At 41.1% G+C, this 20,426-nt stretch overlaps 1 pseudogene; it reads left to right on the plus strand.

The window, feature by feature from the left end:
• LOC136131901 (cytosol aminopeptidase-like) overlaps window positions 1–17,002 on the plus strand; it is a 46,679-nt pseudogene extending 29,677 nt beyond the window's left edge.
• The last annotated feature ends 3,424 nt before the right edge of the window (window positions 17,003–20,426 follow it).

The following is a 20,426-nucleotide window of genomic DNA, read 5'->3' on the forward strand; positions in this document are numbered from 1 at the left end:
CGGACTCTCAACCACTGCACCACCAGGGAAGCCCCCTCTTCCTTTTCTTTGACTCATTTAAAGTGGTCAGCTACTTCCCTGAGTTAAGCTATCTCTCAATAAGTTTGGGCTAGATAGAGGAAAAGATCGTGGTGAAAGGGAGGGGTCAGTGACTGGGATGCTGATGCAGAAGGGCATTCGTGGAGATAATGAGTAATTGGGGTACGTAGGTGCCCAACTCAGAGAAGTGGGGCAGGGCTAGGACGAGGTAGACCCTAATTTTCAACCTGTCTACTCTGCCTCCTTGAAATTAGCCCTGTCATTCTCCTTCTGAGAAAAAAAGAATGCCTTGATTTAGGGCTGTCATGTCTGCCCTGCTGTAAACTCCAGTCATAATGATGCTGCTAAAACTGTAATGTATGGAGCATCGACTTTGCGACAGGCACAGTAATAGAAGCCTTGTGCATTTTATCTCAGTCAATCCTAAGAACCACTCTTTGGAAACTGGTGCAGTTGGTCCTGTTTTTCACAGGAGGAAACTGAGGCTCAGAGAGGCTAAGTCAAAGCCAGACAAGCAGCAAACCACAGAGCAAGACTCCAAGGCCTGGTTGCCTTTCTCCCACTGTGGTCCAAGCCCACTGGGCTGCCAGTTATTAACTAGTGAAACAGTCATGGGTTTTACAGAGTGCTGTAAAACCACATCTGCCTCAGTGAATCTGCCTGCAGGCAGGTTTATTATTACCGTGCCGCCTCATTTTCTGCAAGTACATACAACTTATGAGATAATTTTTGAAGTGAGCGACTTGCCTAGAATAGAGGATAACCGTCGACATGCTTTTCAGGATAAAAAAGATTTATTTTTGTTCTTTTGCTTTTTAAAAATTCATCACTCTGCCTGGCACATTGGAGGAGCCCAGTGAACATGGGGAACAGAGACGACATGGATGTGTGCATGAATGAGAAGCAGGTCATTCTCCAAAGTTTAAATGAACTGATTTTGCATTAGTGAATCCAGAAAGCAAAACTTTGGCATTCCACAGCGGCATGGCTTTATTGTCTATATTGCAGGAACAAAATATCATATAACTTTGCACATAACCCTCTAAAGCTCTTGATAGGTTTTTTTTATATTCCATTTCCTAAATCTCTTTGTGCAGTTACAAGTGTAGTATTGCACCACTTTCACTGGAAAAAGGACTAATTTCACATTGTAATGATTGCACCTGCTCTGTGACAAAAACCTTGATTTTTTCTAAAAAGCCATTTTCCAACTTAATAGCGCAAGGAAGGAGACTGTCCCTGGGGGAACCGTGACACAACTTTAAAATTTACTCGTTCTACAGTTGTCCTTCAGCTCTGAAATGGGGGCAAAATAAGGATGAAGGTGGAAGGAAAAACCATAGAATAACTGAAGGTTATTAATAGCTCGAAGGTCATTAATGACACTGAGGGGGTAAAAATGATAAAGCGAACACAGAAAATCATCTTCTGTGAAAAATGAAATAGGATTGCTCTGAGCAAGAAGAAAGTAAGGGGGAGAAAAATGACAGAGGAAAGCTTTTTAGTGCGTTTGGGGGGGGGGCGGGGAGGAAGGACTGTACGAAATGAGTAACTCTGAATTGGAGCCAAAGAATGGGTTCTAGCCCTTACCAGAACTTCAGAGCACATCCCTTTAAAGACAGGTAAAAATACAACAACATGGTGAATATAACAAAAACGAGGCAGACTCACAGATATAGAGAACAAACTAGTGGTTACCAGTGGCGGGAGGGGTGATATAGGGGGAGGGGATTAACAGGTACAAACTATTCTGTATAAAATAAGCTACACGGATATATTTACAACACAGGGAATATAGCCAATATTTTATAATAACTATAAATGGGATATAGCCTTTAAAAATTGTGAGTATATTGTACACCTGCAACTTTCATAATATTGTACATCACCTATACTTCAATTAAAAAAAAAAAAGAAAAAAGGTAAGTTGATAAGACCACAGAGTTAGCAGAGAAGCCTGGTGTCCTAGAGACAGTTTGTCCGTGCCCCAGGAAGAAAGTCCACCGTCAGTTAGTCTGAACACAAGTGCCTGATGGTCAGGAGACACAGCATTAGCCAGGGAGAAGCTGCTGGTACAGGAAGCAGGTTGAGCCTTTCTGAGGGATGACAGGACAAAGCTTTAGATGAGGTGCGTTTCAGCCCCTCTGATGAGCTTTCCTGAGATCACACAGTACTTGCGAATGTCATGGTTCCCCTTCTTGCTACTGTCTACCTCTTTTCTCTACCTTCTTCATCCTCACTGGGAAAGGCATTCGTTATTTAGAAGGCAGTAGCACTAGTGAAATGCACATAACTCACGTTGTTTTTGGAAAGTCTGAATGGTTGAGTTTAAATAGAAGTCTCAAAAGAAATAAAATGTCCCACATGGGGGCCGTATGCGGAGTTTAAAAGGTTTCTGTGTGAAATGCTGTAACCTTTAGCCTCTGTGCTTCTGTACTGCCTAGCTCAGACTCCGGATCGGTGTGCTGGTTTATGATGATCGGTTTTATTTTCATATTGGAAATAAAACAACAAAACCCAGTGGCTGCCTGAAATGCTTGAGCTCTGGTTATTCAACGTAGGAGCAGTATTCTGGTAATGGGGCTTTTTGCTGTGTCCCCAAATACTGCACTTCCAAGCCTCATTCTGGTCCTGTTACCATGGAGGGAGATGATTGGCGAGTACAGTGAACCAACGATTAAGTCTTGCATTGAGATGAAAAATGAAGAGATTGTGTCACAAAACCCATTCAGTGTCCACTGTGGTTCCTTTGCCAAAGGCTCTTGCTGTGACCTACTTCTGCAGGTAAGAAAAATGATTTTGCCATCCTTCTATGACATGGCTATGGTGAACTGTTCCCAAGTGCCTTGGTGTAGGTGGCCTTGTGCGGATAAGCATTAATTATTTTAAGACCGCTGATGCATCACCTCGGGTGTCTATATTTGTCTTCTAAGAGTGCATCATCACTAATTATAGGTGATCTTGTGGGATTAGATCTTTTGAGTTAGACGAGGATGACACAAAATGTGCATGGAAAGCAAACCCATGTAAACTTGGTGAGCCACGATCATTGTTTTTTGTTTGTCTGTCATAATTTTATTGGAGTAGAGTTGATTTACAATGTTGTATTAGTTTCTTCTGTACAGCAAAGTGAATCAGTTATACATATACATATATCCACTCTGTTTTAGATTCTTTTCCCATATAGGTCATTACAGAGTATGGAGAAGGGTTCCCTGTGCTATACAGTAGGGCCTCATGGTCATTGTTGAGACCCAGACGGTGCCTCAATGTTCAGAATCACACTTGGAACATCTTCACCTTGTCAATGTCACCACCCGACTAAGTTTTTACATTTTAAATCACTTGATGATTGAGGTTGTCTTTAAGTTTGTGTTTTCATCATGAAAATGGTTATCACCCCATTCTAATTCTTAGATTCTTACGTTACCCCAACAAGCAACTTTTGTAGGAAACAAAATCACCATGGAATCCCCAGGCCCCTACCTTCTGATAGTTACCTCTTCACAGAGCTGGGAAGGGCAATGAGGGTCTCTGCCCCTCGGTCTCAACCTTGAGGCTGTGAAGCAGTGCTGGGCAAAGCTGTAAGCAATGTTTTCTAAGCCAAGTCCCATTTGGGCCAGGGTGAGGCTTTGCCCAGTAGCGTGGAAGTGTTAGAGTTGAAAATATCAAAATTCCCACTCTGTTTTTAGCTCCATCCTATTAAACATTTTTTTTTGACACCTCCATAGAAAAGAACTTAGCCTGGAATCTAGTTACGTAACTCATTAATTCAATCATTTATTCATTTCAGCCAACAAATATTTATTGAAAGCCTCCTGTGTGCAAGACCCCATGGAGGGATAGACAGAAATTTAGATAAGACATTACTATCCCACATTGCAGGTTTGCCTTTTATGGGGTGGAGGGTGGGTGGATAAAAATGGTTTTTACTGGGAAAACGAAAACACCAAGTGTCAGCAAGAAGAGGCATGTGGTCCCCCCCCATCTCCCCCCCCCCCACCCCCAGTGTCCCTGTGCATGGGCAAGGGCTGTTGAACATTCCATGGAGCTGTGTTGCATGCAAGGTTTGGGAATTAAAAATCACTGGGGCCTCTTTTGTGAATCCCACCCTACGAAGTAGCTCCCTGGAATCAGCAGTTCAAGTATTGAATGGATGGTGGTAAAGCTGGAGTATTTGAATATGTCAGAGATGGTGGCCAAAGTGTAAAGGTGCCTTTCTTGTCCACCACCTACCACGTCTAAAACTCTCTTTAGATGTGCGTCTAAAACACATCCAATTTCACTCCCCTGCTGGGCAGCAGATGTGCCCACAGGAACCAGGGCTCAGTGTGAGGCTGTCAGGTTTCCAAAAGAATTTGGCTAATGGGCTTCATTGCTCAGAGAGCTCGCCTCCTGGAGAATCAACGCGAAGGTTAGAGACAAGCACAGAACTTCAGGCTTCTGAGAGTGAGTGAGGGATACAGTCCTTGAGGGCAGTTTTTCCAACTTGGGAGTTCTCGTTCGCCCGGCCAGAAGTCGAAGCAGCTACTTCCTCCTGCATAAAGGGAAGGGAAGTAGACGTGCATGCTTCTGTTAAAAGTCAGTTAATTCAAACTTGAGGGAAAAGTTCTTGGTCTGGGAGAAGGCCAGAATGTTGAAGGAGCTCTGCAGCATCTCCACCAGAGGCATTTCTGAGTAATCTGTCTCTTGATTGGCTTAGGTGTACAGGTAATGGCACAGCCGACTCAGGGCTGCCTCCAGGCTTTAGTGTAAAATGTATTCTGGGTGCTACTGTAAGCAGTAGGGAATGAAACTCACTGGCACGAAGGCTAATTGTATACAGTTCAGACTCCCCCCGAGGGAAAAAATGTTTTTGAAATTCAACTTTAGTAACCTGAGTCATGAGCTACTTGTTTTCTACAAACATCGGAGGTAACAGCACCCGTACCATAAACTAGTTCACGGCATAGCACTTCCGGATCCATTTCTTTTTCCACTTAAGCACAACTTTTTACTTTGTACCAGCAATTTCCTGAGATTCAGGGAGAACCGTGGAAATCAGCTGCCAGCTTGTTACTGTGACCTGTGCGATGGCGGGAAGCCCTCACCCAGCTCCACGCCTGGCTCGCCCTGCGGCTGCGTCCCGTGACGTTCGTGAGCTCAGAACCATGGGCGGGAAGAGCGTGGAGTCTGGGTTGGGTGATTAGATGCTGAGGCTGAAGGGGGCCAGGCGGGCTCCCTGACCCCCACTGTTTTTATCACCCAGGGCTGTCTGTGCACAACCATATCAACATTTCCCTGAGGCCCAAACGTAATTCCTTCAGGAAGTTTTAAGTGGAGTAGCCCACGGTGTGAGTTTTACCAGTGGGAGAGGGGAGATAGGAAGGGTGTGTTTGAAGGGAGAGTTGTGGAGAGGACTGCCCATACTCCGTCCATCTTTCCCCCGGTATAATTTTTTTGGACGTTTTTATATCAAGTTTTAATTTTTTTTCTCCCCCCTTCTGTGGTACGGGACGGCCAGGTTGGGCTGGAGTTGGTCATTTCCCTTTCCCCCAGGTCAGTTAGGCTCTAATAACGCCCAGCCGGTTAGATTCTGGTTAACTAGTTGTCCCCCGCCCCCCCGCCCCCCGAGGGCAAACCTTGTTAAGAGCAGAGGGCTCTGGCATATTTCAAAATGGTTCCTTTTCCCCTCCCCTCTCTGGAAGCTCAAGGGGATTCTTCTCCCGTATTTACTGTGAGAACCTGGGTCGAGCCTCTGGAGGTAAATCTCACACAACTGTGGGACCCATCATAACTGGATCCCCTTGCAGTTTTTCACTCTCAGACCGGTGCACACTGAGCCTCCAGCGGTTTGTCAATTACAGCCCAGGTTTCCTACCTTGGCTGTGGCTCCCTCTAGTAAACCTCTCCTCCAGTAAGCCTTGAATCCCCGCCTTGTCCTGTCTCTCCAGTCTCGGTTTGCCCTGTGTCCTCCTCTCCCTTACGGATCCAAGAGCTGTTGATTCTTCAGTCTGTTCAGCTTTTTACTTGTTAGGATGGAATGGCAACTTCCAAGCTCCTTACATGCGGAACTGGAAGTTTGCCCAAGATTTTAAACTTTCAATCAACATTAACTGAGCATGATTTGGATGTTGAAATGTGTTTTTTGAGCAGTTGAACTCACAGAATTGAAATGTGAAATTTTTTTTCCCCCAGTCTCGTCCTTCACCTATATTTTGGGGTGAGGAGAGAGGTTATTGAGCTCTTTTTTGTTTCTTTCTTTTGCTAATAATTAACATTCAATAGGATGTTCAGATTTTAGTTGTTCAGTTTGATGAGTTTTGACAACTGTATATACACTAGGTTTCTCAGCCTTGGCACAGTTGATATTTTGGAATAGATAATTCTTTCTTGTAGGGAGCTGTCTGTTAATCCGTGACCTCTAGTCACTAAATGCCAGTAGCATCCCCTCCTGGGGGGTGACAATCAAAAGTGTCTGCAGGCATTGCCACATGTCCCCTGGGTAGCAAAACCACCCGTGGTTGAGAACCACTGCTGTACATACACCCATGTAACTACCATCCAGAAAGAAGGTATAGATCATATCCATTCCTCCAGAAAGTTCCCTTCAGGCCTTTTTATTAATCCTCCCTCCCCCGAAACCAGTGTCTCTCATTTCTATCATCATAGATCCATTTTGCCTATATTTGGACTTTGTATAAATTAAATCGTGTAGTGTATACTCTTTTTTTGGGTCTAGTCTCTTTTACTTAACATGATGTGTTTGCAGTTTCTCCACATTATTGCATTTGTCAGTGGTTCACTCTTCTTTTTATTGCACAACAGTGGTCCATTGAATGAAAAAACCACAATTTGTTAATACATTCTGCTCTTGATGGATACCTGGGCTGTTTCTGATTGAGGGCTGTCTTGATAAGGTTGCTGTGAACAGTCTGATAAAGGCTCTTTGTGGACATGTTTTCAATTTCTCTCAGTAGATATCTAGGAATGGAATTGCCGGGTTGTAGGGTAAACGTGCGTTTAACTTTTAAGAAACCGCCAGACGCTTCTGCAAAGTGGTTATGCCATTTTACACTCCCAGCAGCTGTGTACGAGCATTGCTGTTGTTCCGTATCATCATCAACGGCGTCATCATTTGGTGTTGCCAGTGGTTTTTATTTTAGCTCTTCTGGTGGGCATCTCATTATGATTTTTATTTGCATCTCCCTGGTGCTTTTTGGTTATTTACATTCTTTTGTGAAGTGTCTGTTGTGAGACTTTTTATGGTTGATTTGGAGGAGTCCCCATTACACTCCCTCCAGACCCCACCGCCGATAATAGGTTCAGGTTTTACAGGAACCTGCTGCTGCTGCTGAGGGGCTGGGAAACATTTTGCCATCTGAATAAGTTTGCTCTAAATTATCAAAATTACTGTGAAGCGTGCCCTTCCATTTTTTCATTTTTTTCCTCTGTTCCAGACATACTGTGAGGGTTATAGGGTATTTTCCTTTAGTGAGGGCAGAAATACTGTTCCTAATTAGCCAGACAAGTTTACAAAACGACTTTTATTGTCTTTGGGACGGTCTTCCAGTGCTCAGACTCCACCCCCTCATTCTTCCACAGCTTTGACAAACAAATTAACAGCAGGGACCTGTCCATGCAAGGCAGTGAGTCACCTTTATTATTCCATGCCCAAGGGACCTCCTTGATCAGCCTTTTTCTGGAAGCATTTTTCTTTTACTCATACAGGAAGGTCTTTACCTAGTTAAAAAAAAAAAAATTAAGTTCTCTATCTAGAAAGATTCCTTTTTCCATCTAAGTTCTGATAACAGAACTTAACTATTTCCTTTCAGTTCCAGTGGAAAAGGAAGGGACTCATGATCTTTCTTTGGTTTCAGTTTCTCTCTCTGTTGCTAAGGTGGTATTTTTCTAACCTGTCCTCCTTAGGTAACCAGACAAAAAGGTTCATCTCTGAGTAGTTGAGGACCTGGTTTCTGAATAGGGTCTGAATGCACTTTGAAAAGGGAACATGGTGGCCCCCAGAGGTGGGTAGCGGGTATATATGTGTACACATGAGGTAACGTGTCCAAGGAACTTTGGAAGCAGTAAGGCGCTCAAGTTCTTATCTCCAAATACCATTCCTCACTGAAGGACCTAGGCTTCTCCGGAGAATGGCTGATTCCATGTCTGGGATAAGATGAGGCTGAGTCCCATCCTACCAGAAAGCAAAGCAACCAACCAACCCAACCAACAAACAAAAAAACAATATAAACTATTAAGATCATGTCCTCAGGACTTAGGCTCTGAGTTGAAGAGATTCTCGCTGACAAAGATGGGATGATGTGAGCATTAATACAAATAAAGACTGTAGTGGATTAAAGCATATCAGATGTATTTTAAATCCATGAGTTTATAGTGACACTAAAAACACAAACACTCACCACATTCCAGTCTATGGAAAACCCGGCAGACAAAAGATCTGATTTCTTCAAAACATAAAAATCAAAGGGAGAAAAAAGAGGAGAAACTTATGATTTAAAAGAAACTTAAAAGACATATGAATCCATTGTAACACTACTTAGACATGTTTCGATTCTGATTTGAACAAACACCAGCTGTTCAAAAATTTTATGAGCTAGTTGGGGAAACTTGATCGCTGAATGGATATTTAATTATGTTAAGGAATTATTATTAATGTTTTAGATGTGGTCATGGCATTGTGGTTTTATTTTTATCCCAGTCCTTCTCTTTCAGAGACACACACTGAATTATATACAAAACAATAGGTCTGGGATTTGCTTCAAAAGAGTTCTGTGGCAGGGCTTTGGATGAAACAAAATGGCCATGAGTTGGTAATTATTGTTTCTGGGTAATATTTGTGATTTTATTATACTATTCTGTTGACTAGAAAATATGTTAATATTTGAAATCTTTTATAAATTAAAAACAAACAAAAAACAGCCAAGTGCCCTGCAGATTACTGGTGTCGTGGATTAACCGGCAGAAATTTGAACAGGGAGAGGTGACCGCTGGGGGTGATGGGACTTGAGTGAGGAGCCCTGTCTTTTTTTATTAATTGAAGTAAAATTGACTTACAATATTATATTAGTTTCAGGCATACAACATAGTGATTCAATATTTTTTGTACATTACAAAGAGGTGCCCTGTCTTGATGGGTTTGTTCATAAGTTTGTCAAAATGAAAAGATAGTAACTGGCTGATGTAACCAGTCCCCAACATTCTTCTCTCCACATTTGCTTCACACTAATGTTATGAACCAAGGGTTCTCGAGAAAAGGAGTGAGATCGTGCACGCTTATCTCATATGGGCTCTTGGTTGTCCCCAAACCCCTACTGAGGGACCCCCAACTGGGCCCACTCTCCTTTTCCATTCATTTCTCATACTTGAGAAAGATGACCTCAAAGAAAATTCGGGGGAATTTTAAAAAATACATTTTTTCTTTTCAAAGAAATTTTTTTTACCCCTAAACCAGTAGAAAATAGAGAACATTTTTCAAGTGTTTATAGGTCTTGTCTTTAAAAATACCAAATGGACTAGTTCTGAGAACACAGCAGACTCTGTGGAATACTTGTTTACGCTCACCACCTTTTAGCAGTTTAGGTGAGTTAAAGACACCTGAAACAATATATGAGTTTCAAAATTTTCTCCACTTCCCATCAGAATGTAGTACGTTATTTTCTCATGGCTTCCCAGTCCTTCCTCTCCTCAGATCAAAATTGTCTCTGGGTCTCATCTCAGAACTTCTCTAATCCTGAAAAAATTATTTCGCACTTTGTCGTAAAAGACCCGTAGATATTTGATGTTCGTTTTGCAGCTCAGTGAGTCACGATGCTCAGACCCCATTTAGGTAGGGGGAGGGAGGCTTTTGGCTGAATAAGCTTTCCTCATCCTCCGTGTGGGGAAGAGAGGACCTCCTTGGGGCCAGTCACAGACATCACAGTATCTCCTACCATCCTTGACCCACCAGAGGAAGAGGGAAGCCCCATCTTACAGATGAAGAAACTCAGGCACGGAGGTTGGGTAACCTGACTGTGTTGCCTCTGGAAATTACATACAGTCTTTTTCCTAAAGCCAGGAAGCCTCTTTCAGCTATAAATTGTGCCAGCTGTTACTTGATTGAAGTATGCTGAAGTATGCAAGTTCTTCAGGCAATCTGTGATACCATCTCATAGAACATGCATTTCTGTGGGAAGCTGGCATGGTGAACTCGTAGTGAACTCTGAAGGCCAGCATTTGAAGGCAGTTAGCTGATTTTAAAGGTTACTGGTATTTCCCAACAAAATATAGTTCAGCATTCGTCATCTCCAAGTAGTCAATGCCCCAGAAGCCAGGAAAGTCCAGTCCACGTTGTAATACACTAATGATGAGTGGTTATAAGTCGTGTTTAGGTCCATCCATTCACTCCCGCTGCTTTACAGAGTGCCTTGATGAATAATCAGTCAGACTCTTCTTTCTAGTTAACGTTATAAATCGGATATTTTGGGGAGAAGCCTAATTATTGGTAAATTCAGCCAGATGGTTTCATGTAGTAAAGACCCATGGCTTAGTCAATAATCCTGGGTTCAGAACTGAATTTCTATGGAATGAATTATGTCTCTAACCAAGGATGTGCTGGTTTGAACCACTTGGAGTGCTTTCCGTTACACACACCCTCTCTACACAATCCTGTCAGTGGCCTCTGGGCTCGGAGTTATTTTTCTAGTAGCTGGTGATATTTTACACTAAGCCATCTACATTCTTCCGTGTGCAGACATCATAGGTTTGCAGTTTTTTCTTCAGACGTAATGTGTGCAATGTCAGTCCCTGTCCCTGGTAGATACTATTGTCATAGGATAGTATAAGCGAGAGAAAGCCTTATGTAAGCCTTGGAGGTTTTTTATACACAATCAGCCAATTGTGCCTCTTCCTTTAAAAATAATTAAAGAAGCATGAATTTATTCACGAACAGCATCTGTAGCAATATTTAAAATACATAAAACATTAACGTCTAGTTATAATAATAATAATCGTCTCTTTCAGTTTTTGAGGATCTTGTCCATTCCAGGGCCTGCCAGGCCATTGATGTCCTTTGCCACTAGTCCCCACGGCCACCGGTGGGCAGAACTGGAGGGAGAGGAGGCTCTCAGCTTGGAGGAGTCAGGGAAGGGATTCAGTCTCATCTTTCCCTTGGTCTGAATCTTTGCTCTCTGTACAGAGTACCACCTTCTCACACCAATCTGTCTTTACTTCTCAGCTTCATATACTCTATCTCCAGCTTTCCACATCTGTTAGACTTCACCAGTCTGCACTCTCCTCGTGTCCACCTAATTTCCTCTGGCTTCTCGTGGAGCTTAGAATGGCAGGTGTAAAACTTACCACTTTGAACCCTGGGAGCCCTTGATGAGTATGTACCCTTTTCTCTTCCCATACACTGAGCTGTTCTTGACTTGGAGACGCTCCACCAACAGTTCTATATACAAGAGCCCCTCTTTACTTTCCAAGCAAAAAAATCACCAAGCATTGTCCTCTTCAGTGTGCTGCCTTCCGCACACATTTACTGTTGTTTCATTTTGTAGTTATAACATCCTCATGCTCCTCCTTTAAAACAAATAAATGACAGTTTTATAAGCCCTGTTTATTTCCAGCAACTCCAAATAACAGGCTTAAGAAATAAATGGTATTTATTTAAAAACGGATATATTAGCATGCTTTCCTTTTTAAAGATTCATGTCTCTTTAATATTATATTTTCAAAGTAATGTCTAAGGAGTTAGTGGCTAAAGAAAATAAGCATCTGGTTCCTATGTGATCCATTTCTCACTAGACCTTAACTGTTGTTTGATTATTCCAAGTCATAATCTTTTCTACTGAACTGACTAAACTATGCCAATGTTAACTTATCCTGCTTGCTAAACTGACAGACAAAACTTCCTTTCTGAGGTTTCAGGCTGATTTCTCATTTATCCTGCAGGCTCTCCTCACTTGCCGGAAGCTTTCTCTTCGAATCAAGGAATTATTTTCTTTTTACAAGAAGGGCTTGAATTTGCTCTTCTGTCTTTTTCTTTCTCCTCCTTACATCTAACCGTAAAGAAGTAATCTGCTTTCTGCTTAACAAATAAGAGCGACTGCATCATTTCAACTGCTACTAAATCTGTTTTAAAATTGGAATATAATGGATTCTTTCTTCAACTAAAGTTACTTGCAATTATCTCTCACCATAATTAGATGGAAGGGAGCTTTGATGATGGAATGAATACTAGGCTTGGAAACAAAGACCCGATTGCACACCCAGCCTTGTTGCTAGCTTATAGCGGTGAGCAGAAGTTCCTCAGCTTCTCTGAACCTCAGTTCCTCATTTATAATCCAGAGACAATTAAATTAGATATTTAATTCAAGTGGATTTTATAAAGATTTAATGGGATGCTGCCTGGCACTTAATTTCTTCACTGCATAGAAAACATATTAACATTTACTAAAGGGCTTATACAAACTATTAAAAACATTAAGCCCCCTGTTGGTAGGTTTAAAAAAAGGATGTGAATTCACGATTAACCGAATTACAAGAAACAAACGTTTGGGAGAATGTTTATTAAACAAACGTTTGGGAGAATGTTATTAAACAAACGTTTGGGAGGATGTTTAAACTCATAGCAGTTAAATAAATTCAAAAAGCATGAGATGTCATTTCCTTTTATTAAATTAGTACTAATTTTTTAAAAAAAAGATAGGATGCTGGTGGCATTACCAGTCGGTACAGCTCATTGGAAAAAATATGTATCAAATTAGATTAATACTCATACATTTCAATCTAATAATCCCATTTCTGGGACTCTATCCTAAGGGAATATTCTAAAAATTGAAAAAAATTATAAACACAATAGTAACTACTTCATTATTACTTTTTTTTTTTTTTTTTTTGGCGGTACGTGGGCCTCTCAGTGTTGTGGCCTCTCCCGTTGCGGAGCACAGGCTCCGGACGCGCAGGCTCAGCGGCCATGGCTCATGGGCCCAGCCGCTCCGCGCCATGTGGGATCTTCCCGGACCGGGGCGCGAACCCGTGTCCCCCGCATCGGCAGGCGGATTCCCAACCACTGCGCCACCAGGGAAGCCCCATTATTACTTTTGATATTAACAAACCTGGGAACAACTTAAATTTGTAATAGATTGTTATGATGGACTGTTTTGCAGCTATTAAAATAAGAATAAAGACTTACTGAGGGGCTTCCCTGGTGGCGCAGTGGTTGAGAGTCCGCCTGCTGATGCAGGGGACGCGGGTTCGTGCCCCGGTCCGGGAGGATCCCACATGCCGCGGAGTGGCTGGGCCCGTGAGCCATGGCCGCTGAGGCTGCATGTCCGGAGCCTGTGCTCCGCAAGGGGAGAGGCCACAACAGTGAGAGGCCCGCATACCGCCAAAAAAAAAAAAAAAAAAAAAATTAAATAAAAAAAAGACTTACTGAGCAGCACCTAAATATGTTTATTATGATATAAAAAATATGCACATGTGATAATCAATATGAGAAAAATGCATCTTAAAACCATATGGAAATAGACCCACATAATAATAATATTAGAGTCTTTGGGGAAACAGGAAAAAAATAATGCACTTAATTTCTTCACTGCATAAAAAACATTAACATTTACTAAAGGGCTTATACAAACTATTAAAAAAATTAAGTCTCCGTTGGTAGGTTAAAAAAAAAGGACGTGAATTCACAGTTAACCAAATTACAAGAAACAAACAGACGCTCTCTGTTTTCCTCTTTCTCCAAATCTTTTGTAAGATACTGTTAATTTTAAGATTAAAATTAGAGTTATAATCTAATGTATTCAGTCTGAAAAAAATATTTGTCCAGTGCCTCTTATGTGTCTGGGAAATTTGTTATAGCAATTCTGGGTTTTAAAAATGCCAGAATTTTTTCTCATTATTTACCCCAGGGCAATAAAAAAAACAAAAAGTTGTGCTTAGTGGACTATTTAGAATAAGTACTTCATATACAACGTAAGATTTCAGGTGTGTAACCTAAGCATTTAATGCCAGACTGTCAGCCCAACCCGTGTTAAATATAACGGTGTTGTGTCTCACTGTAGCCGTCTGCTTCGGGACTCATTCCAAAATTAACCTACCAGCTTACTCAGGTCATTCCACTGAGGAAAATGGGATCACAGTGATATATTAACCATAACATCAGTGTGAACAAGACTTTGAATAATGCATCTCAGAGCGACACTCTAGGTAACTGGATTGGAGTAAGCTAGACAAGGTCATTTGCAAAGTATTGTGGCATTATTTTAGTCGAAATTTTTAGTGAAAGAATGGTAGAGTCACTCGTAGCTGTAAGAAAGAGTTTGAAAGATCACTTGCACACGTTGCCCAGTTTCCCCCAGTGGTAACATTTTACAGAACTATGATACTGGGGTATCGACATGGTGCAGTCCTCCCATCTTACTCAGATTTCCCTGGTTGTATTTGTACTCCTTTGCGTATGTGTGTGCGAGTGTATGACATTCCGTGTAATTGTATACCTGGGTCTCTTTGTGCATCCACCACAGTCAGGACACTGAACAGTTCCGTTGGCACCAGGATCCCTCCTGTTGTCCTTTTATAATCACACCCTCCCTCCTCTCACCATCCCCAACCCCTGGTAACCACTACCTTGTCCTCTGTTTGTGAAATTTTGTCATTTCAAAAATGTTGTATACACGGAACTTTACAGTACGTAACCTTTTGAGCCTAGCGTAACTCCCTGGTGAATCTTCCAGGTTGTTGCATGTGTCAACAGTTCGCTGCTTGTCAGTGTGGAGCAGGCATCCACAGTGTGGATGTACCACCCGTAAGCATTCATCTGGGCTGATTCCAGGTTTGGGCTCTTAAAATGATGCTGCCATGAACATTCATGTACAGCTGTTTGTGTGAACATAAAGTTTTCATTTCTCTGGGATAAAGGTCCAAGACTGCAGTTGCTGGGTCATACAGTAATTATGTACATGTTTAGTTTTTAAAGACTGCCAGACTGTTTTCTAGAATGTCTATCCTGTCTTATAGGCATACTCCAAGCAATGTATGGGAGATTTCTTCTTTACCAGCTTATTCTGAAGTCAAATTTGTGACAGTTTTCTTTACCTGAACCAAATAAGTTTGCTAAAGATGCCCATGTTAAGTAGATTTAGAAAAGAAAACTATATCAGGGCATATCAGAAGCTCTTCCCTCCCACCCCACCCCACCCCCCAAAAAAGCCATTCTCTCAACTCTTACTAGACTAGCTTTACACAGTGGGTCAGTTTGAGAGATTTGGCCCCTTCAGTCTCTAGATAGCTAACAAAAAGGACTCAGTCCTCCTTTTGTAGATGTTGGGCCCGATCTATATCAATATCAAGATACTGGTCTAGACATAATTTGTTTCTTTCTCCCTTGTTTTGACAATCTTGTTGTCTTCTAGAAAAAAAAAAAAGTTTGTTTTAAAGGACTCTTGGATACCCTAGACCAGCGTCTTCATTTTGCAGTGGCCAGAAATGAAGGCACTGGATTAGGAGTTAGAAGAACTGTGTATGAGTCGTTCCTCTAATTAGCTGTGCCGCTGTAAATACATCAGTTACCTCTCTAAGATCGCTCAGCTGGGTAAAATGCTTTCCAACTCTAGCGCTTATCAGAATCACCTGGAGGACCTACAGGATACCAGTTGCTGGGCCCCGCCCCTAGAGTTTCTGGTTGAGCAGGTCTAGAATGGAGGATTTGAGTGACTTACGAGTTCCCAGGAGATGCCATTAAGTCTGGTCCAATGGAATAGAGCTTACTTTATTTTGTATTTGCCCTAGTGTCTGGGTCTCAACATATGTTTGAACGAACAAAGGAATTATAATGCATGGCATATTTGCCCATTTACAAGAGATTTATGTCAGGTAATAATAAATGCTGTTTAAATGAATGAACGGAAGTGAAAAAAGAGCGAATCTTCATTCTTAACAGCCTTTGACAAAGACCTCAGGGACAATATTATTAGTAAACACTGGGTAATAGTTCCATTGTTTGCATGTGTACCTAGTTGTCTCTATAATATCTTCATCATTAGGTTAAAAATTTAAGTTTCTTGAAAGAAACAAATGACTCTGGTTATTTGGTTAAATGTATTGCTTTTTATAGTTTCTCAGAATTCCTAGTATTAAGGACTGTTGAATACATATTATTGACTGCCTGAATTGACTAAAATAAACATTAGATTTGCCTGTATTTAAAAAAAAAAAAAAAAGTCTGGTGCAGAGATGACACCTTGAGGACTCAGGCCAGATTATGCCAAAGTCCTCTGGGCCCAACAGTTAGTAACATCCCCTCACTTATCCACACCCCCCCAACACCCCCCCAAAAACCCTCAAGTTTGCTTTCTGGTGGAATAATTTATGCATTTATCCTTTTTTATTTTTTTTAAGTGACCCAGATATATAGCAGAATATAATACAGTCATTAAAAATGTCATAGAAGAATATTCACTGTCATGGGAAGATTACCACAATATATCATTAAGTTAAAAAGAAGCTACATATTACAAAACAGCATATGCAGAAATGTCCAGTTATACATAGAAAGTAAATCTAGAAAGATACATCCAAAACACTTAATAGTAGTTACTCTGAATAATGAAGTTGCAAAAATTTTATTTTCCTCTTTCTGTGCGTTTCTAATTTCATCTGTACCTAATATATTTATAGATCAGTTATGAAAACGAAAAATTACGATGAGCAATACAAGTCTTGATTTCTCTAAGTTTTAATCATTACAGTTAAGAACTTGTTGAATACCAACCAACACAAATAAGGCTCTTCAGGTATGAGATAAAATTGTCCAGGAGGGTTTACAGAGGCAGCTACGACCTTTCTTAGCCCTTTCCCGAAAAAGTGTGGGAGCTCACTTTGTGCCGTTCTCCTTACTTGACAGAATTCTGCACTTATGCGCCTGAATAGTCCCGGCCCCAGGAACGCTCGTTACGGCATCTCATCACTGCCTGCGTGATGTTTCCACAGAGCTTTTCCACTGTTCAGTAGTGGGATCCACAGCCACAGCCTCCCAAGCTAGTCCCTCCTCCCTCCTTGAGAGCGGGTTGGAAAGTGTTTTACACGGATGAGGCTAGTCTCTCCTTTGGTTGCGTCTCTGTTACAAAAATTAATATATACAGCTAAAATAGGAATTTTAAAATATCACTGAGATAAACCTATTTAGATGCCAGAAACCAGCTCTCTGCTGTGGAAAGCTCTTTTGTCCCCCACGTGGGTTCGTGTCCCCTCCTGGAATTTCTACCTCTACTGCTGTCCCAAGTACATTGTCTTCTTCAACACCCATGCTTCTCAACATTATGACGGATCAGAGTGAGCATGGCTTCCTTGAAATATTATTTGTTGAAATGGTTTTGCTACTAAAAATGTCAATGAATTGATACTGTAGGAAAACACTCCATTTCTGGACTCTAGTGACTCCGTTTCTGAATAAACTTGTTTGATCAGAGGCATGTTGCCGGTAGGGCAGTGCAGTGGTGATTTTCATGACACCACTCCTGTCCAGAGCTGCAGTGGTACCGCTGCCTTTCTGCCACGTTCCCTCGTGTACGTTCCCATAGGAATGAGAAACTAAAAGGACTTTCTGATTTATGAGTGACAGTGTATTTATTGTGGTGGTACTGTTTAACGTTATACATTTTAACACCCACCCATATTGGCATCATAGAATTTCCTTTAACAAGTATGTTTTGTGCTTGAGAAAATATATTTTTATGTAACACCTAAAGACTGTTGCCATATAATGTTTGCCCCATGGGCTTGCTATCATTAGCGAGTTTGGTGGGCTTGCCTTATATAACCAGGAGCTTCGGCAACTGCATCAGGAGGGCTTGTTCACCACAGTGCTGTTGTAATAGCACCATCCAACACCAGCAATGCTTCCACAATGCCCTTACTCTGAAAGAGGTGCTGAGAAGCTTACATCCAGAACTTTCTTGCTTTGTTGAAGAATAGGCTCAGGACCCAGGAATTGCTGCTTTTGTCCATGTGTCCAGCCCCATCTGGAGAGGAAGAGGCATCGGTCGTCTTTACCCCACTCACATCTATGTCTTCTGGTACTTCACACGCTGCCCTCCGCTAGAAAGCACAGCTGTGCTTTGCTTCACTGGTTCCCGCTAGATGAAAATCACAAGCTTTTGATTGACCTATAAATTATCCTAGTGCATCCATGGCCTAAATAAAATACAAGGTAAGGGTTTAAATCCCTTTAAAGACACTGATCCTATTTGCTTTTTTCCCACTTTCTAAAGGCTTTTACAGAATTCGAGTTGGAAGGCCGCGCTGGTGTTTCCTTGGTCTAGTATTTCTGTCCACATATAAGTGTGTGGACAGCGTCCACACAGGCGTTGTCATTTTAATGGGATAAGGTCTTCTTCCTCATTGTATTGCTTCTCACATCTTTGGTCCTTTGTTCCATCCTTCCTGTTTGCTAGTAGTTCCTTTAGCAAAGCCAGCATCTTTCAGTGGGAACAAAGTATATCCCACTCAGTGCCATGCCAGGTTTTATTGTCTCTCCTTGCCAACACACTATTCATAATTGGAGTAATAACTGCCTTGTTCGGGCTACTGCTTCAGAAACCGCACTTCCTTTCATAACCCAAGAATGATCCTTTTTCTGCCAGCAGGCGTTAGGCGTCCGTCTTAGACTTATTCCAACCTATTAGAATCATCTCATGACTTGACTCTCCCCCACTCGCATGTTAGTGCCACGAGGGAATGCCTTCTCACTGTGGTCTGTGACTGGACAGTCACAGGCACATAGATGGTACTTAATCATCGAATGAATCGAGTGAATGAAGACAGCCTGCCAGCCCAGAGAGAGGACAATCTTATACTGTTTATTCAGCACAAAGAGTGGAGTCCAGGTGTCATCAGCACAGGCCTGATTGATGCTGAATTAGTGAGTTAGTAAATGGTTTGTACCCCATTGTGATTTAAGACTCGAAACAAATAATATGCTTGAAAAGGTCATTTTCTTTTATTATTTTTATATTTACATTTATATTGTATATTTTATTTTGTCAATGAAGTTTGAGCCTAGAAACTGGATTTTGTAATGTAAAGTATAAACTTTTTTTCCATGCCATAACATTTATTCCAGACATAACTTTGAACAGGAGCCGTACCTAGACAAAAATATATATTTAAGGAATAGTTTTAAATATTTATTTTTTTAAGTCTCCAGTACCCTTTAAAAGGAACATTTGTGTATGGCTATGCTACTTATTCTATAGAGACTTTTCTAAAGCTCACAATTATTATGAAACTCACAGTTTCCAGTATTGTACAGTTTTATCTGTCTTGTTTAGTGCACCTCAAAGCATTTATGTAGGATTTTTTTTAATGTTAATTTTATCTTGTGCAGTCTGCCTTGACAGCATGTCTTTTTATTGATTGAAATTCCAGCTCTATGTTGAGAAATAGAATTTCATAGTATAATTTTGTTAACTAAGATAACAAGAACATTCAAAAGTGTTTAACATATTTACGCAATTGTACAGAAGCATTATAAACTGAACATTTGGTCCGCTATTACAGCAGCCTGGCCCTGTTTATGGTAGTTTAAGAAGATTGTTTTTAGATGGTGACTCAAAGCAGAGGCATTATTTTTAGACATTTTCATTCTCTCTCCCCTTTTCCTTTCCCAAGTGTCCAAATCCAGGAGGAGAGAACAGGGAGAGTCAAATGTTACAGCCAACTCCAGAGTCCTGTCTTCCCTGGTTTCTAATAATTATTTATACTTTTGTAACTATATATTCCAGGAATGTAACAATGGAGCCTGAAGCTGTAGCTGTACTCATAGACTCTGCAAAGCTTTAAAACTTCTCACTTTGGGGAATAAAACTAAAAAGATGAAATACAGAGATTTTCCTCAGTGTAGTAGAACAAAATAAAATTATCCTGTCTTAAAATAAATGGCAGTTAGGGCAAGCAATTTTTCCTGTCATGGACAAAAGCTAGGGAACACAAAATCAACATCTGCAATATGTTAACTCACAGTGTTTTAAATAAAAAGAAGCTAAAATGCATTGTACGGTACCTGTTCCCAAGGATGATTGCAGTTTCTTGTTATTAAGTCCTGCAAAACACATAGTGTCCTTGGCAGGCGGCACTATAAAAAAGAACGATGGAAAAAAAAAAAAGACATATTAGGTCAAATTAAATTTTTTTTCTTTTTTGATGAGGACTCCATTTTGCATTATTTGTTTTAATGAGCTCTGCCTCATGTAGTTTTCTCCATCTTGTGTCCATATTCACAGGCATGCAAAAGAAAATAAATCTTTCCTATTTGAGACAATAATGAGGATTAAAAGTCCCCCAACCTGTGCAGTTTTATCTCGATCGTCTATCTGTAAACTTACCAGGGGAAAAAGCATGGATTA

This window comes from Phocoena phocoena, chromosome 12 (genome assembly GCF_963924675.1).
Source record: "Phocoena phocoena chromosome 12, mPhoPho1.1, whole genome shotgun sequence".
Classification (NCBI taxonomy): Eukaryota; Metazoa; Chordata; class Mammalia; order Artiodactyla; family Phocoenidae; genus Phocoena; species Phocoena phocoena.